Genomic DNA, 4,456 nt, shown 5'->3' on the forward strand with positions numbered 1-4,456 from the left:
ATTTTCAACCGACAACATGTATGTACACTGATTTTGTTTATGTACGAAAGACTTAGATTTTTAAAAAGAGTACCTATTCATCTTTTTTAGTGTATACCATTGCAATTCAATAAATATATTGCTTATTTTACCAAAATTGTTCTTTAATACTGTAAGTCGTGCGCTGGGAACCCCTGCCATCATACCAATACTCCACCCAAGAGGTAGTAGGGGATTTCCTTGTTACTCCCGAGCAGCAGATCAGCAGTACTATACCTCTATCCATAGGGGTCGCAGTCTGTCACTTTATCATATTCACGATGCCTAAAGTGTCTGACCTGGAAATACATGAAAAATGTGTTGTTCAGAATACTATATTTTTGTTTGAGTTCTTGAAAAGAATGCAGTAGGCTGCTGGGTTCGAACACGTCATGTATAGCCGAAATACCCGTACCCCTCCAGCAGGCCCGCCATCAAGGGGGGAATGGCGGGTACTGCCATTTGCAGCTCCTGATTGACTGCCGGTCCGTGAGCTCCGATTGGCTCCCACCCATATCTGTATTAAGAATATGACTGTGGCTCTGTCTCTCCGTGCCTGCCTGCTGATGCGCAGGCAGGCAGCTGACCTGGTCGTTTGAGGAATGCAGGGAAGGGGGGGGATCGTACTGGGGTCTGCCTTGTGTGGGTCAGTCCCGGGCCCCATCATTTCTGATGGCAGCCCTGTCCTTCAGGACTGGTACATAGCATTTTCCAGACCAGGCTTGAATAGAGGATTACCCCAAAATGTGATGAATCTAGAACTAAGAGGATTCCTGTGGAGCAAAATAATAGCCCTTTCAGACATGCTCCAAATTCCCGTTATTTTGTCACCCAGGAATTTGCTCCTACATGCCTCTGATTGGTGCTGGACAGGAAGGGGCGGGGCTGCCTGGAGGGGGCGTGCGCCAGATGCTGTTGTCCGTGCTGCAGTGTAGTTGTAGAAGCAGCCGGCGCAGCTAACAGAGAGGCGGTCTGTTGTGGTGAGTGATTGATTGATTGATTGATTGATTGAGTGTGTGTATGTATGAATTTGGCATGTGTGTGTGTGTGTGTATATTACATGTATGTGTTTGTTTGAGTGTGAAATCTGTATGTGTAAGACGTGTGTGTGTGACATGTGTAAGACGTGTGTGTGTGTGTGTGTGTGTGTGTGTGTGTGTGTGTGTGTAAGACTGGTACGAGTGTGACGTGTGTGTGTGTGTAAGACTGGTACGAGTGTGACGTGTGTGTGTGTGTGTGTGTGTGTGTGTGTGTGTGTGTGTGTGTGTGTGTGTGTGTGTGTGTGTGTGTGACATGAGTAGTAGCCTGGTCTGCCCTGACTGGGCAGACCAGGCTTATGTGTGAAAGGGGTTATGTCTCAAAGATGAAAAACCCGGGACTGAGCAGGGAAATTCCCGGGTCGTATGTCTAGAAGGGGTAAGTGTCCCGAAAGATAATATTAGACAGTAATCCTGACAGAAAATCCGATCGAGGCGTGTGAAGGAGAGCTCTAGGATGGAAAGGGGAAAAGAGGGCCAACTCCATATCTAGGTTAGTGTAGCAACTATTGGAGATGATCCAGTCTAAAATATAGCGGAATAAGACAGCTCTGGTGAAACTGCCAATATCAGGTACACCCAAGCCTCCGTGTGATCGTGACAACTGTAGTTTAGTCGAAGAAAGTCTAAGCTATTTCCCTCATCAGAGGAATTTTGTAAATAAGAAATTAGAAAAAGCTTGGTCTTTCCTAGAAATACTGTTAGGTAACATCTGTATTAAATAAGATAATTTCGGTAAAATAATACTTTTCCAACACTGCAACCCTTCCCAGTAGTGACAATGGCAAATATTGCCAGCCTTCCTAGAGGTGTTCAATCTTGGCTAACAATTAAATTGGCTTTGTACAGCCCAGATGTAGAGGGGAATATGTTAACTGGCAAATATTTCAAAGTGTCATCCGAGTCCTCATTCTTGAATGTTGGGAGGTATGGTGATATCTTCAGTATGGAACATACAAAAAGAAATGGTGTCACGCTTACCTACTGTGATTGGTCGAACTACTACTATTCGTCACATAAATCACTGGCAATATTTGATAAAAGGCTGTGATTTTGGGGGAAGATTTTTTGCGTGCAATCCCATTATATGTTTAAGATATTTTTCTGAGTCTGGTGGTATTGTCATAGATGTTAGTGATGGCTGTCTGGCTGATCTGTAGAACCGGAATTATTACAGGAAACCAATACAAAAAAATATGGTACCATAAAGATGTCTTTCATGATTACTAAATAGACGAAGGGGCTGATGTATCAAGGTGTTTCTGCAGTAACTTTTACCGTTAAGCATGCTTATTGCAATAGTTTATTTTCAGGTTTATGTAACAAGCTGTTAATCAGATTTTTATCTAATTTTTGGGGGGAAGATAAAAATATGTTTTTCTCTATTGCAAAAAGCATTCCAGACCCATTGGAGTCTATTGAATGCAATATAAATCATACGTATCAAATAATCCAGGCAGATTGTTATTGGAAATTTTTTTTATATATTTAACGGTAGCTGTGGAAGGCATTAAATGCCTTTGATGTAGTTAAATTTAATTATTCTCTAAAAAAAAAGAAATTAATCAATTGTCTTATTTCTGCCCATTTTTTAGCTGTCTTATATATATTTTTTTTTTATATAATTTATTTTAAAAAAATGAAATTTTCTTTATTTTTTATTGGCCCCTGCAGCGTCTTTCTCGAGACAGGAGACCGTCTTTCTCGAGACAGGAGACAGGGCACCTACAGATACCACCCACCACACCAGCGCTGCTCAGAGGCTGTAAATAGCTGTAAATCGCTGTAAACAGCTCACCTGACCCTGCAGCGCCTGACTCATTCAACTGCGCATGTGTGCAGCAAAAATGTGGTAAAAAAAATGGAAAATATGGCTTTTTGATAAAAAAAATTTAAATAATTGCAAAACATGACATTCATCGCATTCATTATATATATTGCATTTGATTTATACATGTCACCTGAAAAATATAACAAATGTGATATAAGATGAGAAAAAGTAAAATGCGAAGAATGATGCATCAGCCCCTAAAACACATATGACACGATGACCTCAAAAGTTATCCATTGCTTTATCCCACTTCCTAACTGTCTTGTCCTAGGCAGAACCATTCTGATATGAGGGCTCTAGACTGAATTAAGGGCACTGTCCCACCGCCACCACCACCACCATGGGCCTATTTGTCCCCGGTGCTATGAAATTTGGCAGGTACTGTACAGCCCACTTACTACTGTTCTGCAATGATGAACACACACTGGAGTGGAAGGCAATTTTTATTTTATATTTCACTGACATGAATCCCTAGTGGAGAAGACCTACAAGTATAGAAGACTAAATATATGGGGCAGGATGTAATAGAGTCTGAGAGGAGCGGGATGCTGGCCGATCTTGGACATTTTTTTAAAGGGGCAATCACTTACAAGGCGTGGTTTTGCCTTATAAGTGATTGCCCCTTTAAAAAACAAGGCATGGTTTTTCATAAAAATATAAAAATATATACAATCCACTGTATCGTAGGTCACAAAAGTATTCCCAACCGGCAAGATCTATATCACCGCACACCCCTCAGATGAAAAAACGAGGGAGAGAGAAAAAGGGAATCATGTGTGGGTAAAGCAGATGTAACCAAAAAAGGTCTTTACCAATTCCTCACGGTAAGTGACGTAGTGAACCTATGAAGAGTGTTGCAATTCCACCGACGCGTTTCGGAAACAATGTTCCTTCATCAAGGTGTGTCCATGATACAGTGGATTGTATATATTTTTATATTTTTATGAATAAATCGGTTTATACCTGACATTGCATGGACTTTCGGTTTTGATATACTCCATATATCATGACGGTATAAGAGCCAGACATCGCTCAGCCTGATCCAGACGAATGGGGTACTAGAAAGAAACCTTTTTGATGCACATAGGGTACTTACCGAAGGTGAGCCATATACCAATAAGTTAAGAAGTGATTTTATGAAATTTGGAAATATAAAGAAACCTTGATGTGAACATAGGGCATTGCCCAGAGGTCAGTTGAGGATCATCTATACGAATGAATAACATATATATGGACATTTACATTGCATGAATATGTCCCTTTCTTTCTTTTGAGGATTTGTCTGTGGAGTTCTAAGAGAAGTTACCCGTGTATACATATAAAGCAGCGCTTGGGAGCCGTTCCACTTTTTCTGATGGTACAATATCAGACCGCTACCATTATCATGGAAGATGTAACAGTATACAGAATTGTTACTTCCCAAGATATTAAAGTGTGTATCTCCTTGTCATTATCATTATCTTTGGAGGGAATACAATTCAGTGGCAGTTTTAGCTCAGGGCAGTGGCGTAGAGAGAGGGGGGGAGAGGGTACAAATTACCTGGGCCCAGGATTGCTGGAGGGGCCCAGT

Source organism: Pseudophryne corroboree, chromosome 7 (genome assembly GCF_028390025.1).
Source record: "Pseudophryne corroboree isolate aPseCor3 chromosome 7, aPseCor3.hap2, whole genome shotgun sequence".
In the NCBI taxonomy this organism is placed as follows: Eukaryota; Metazoa; Chordata; class Amphibia; order Anura; family Myobatrachidae; genus Pseudophryne; species Pseudophryne corroboree.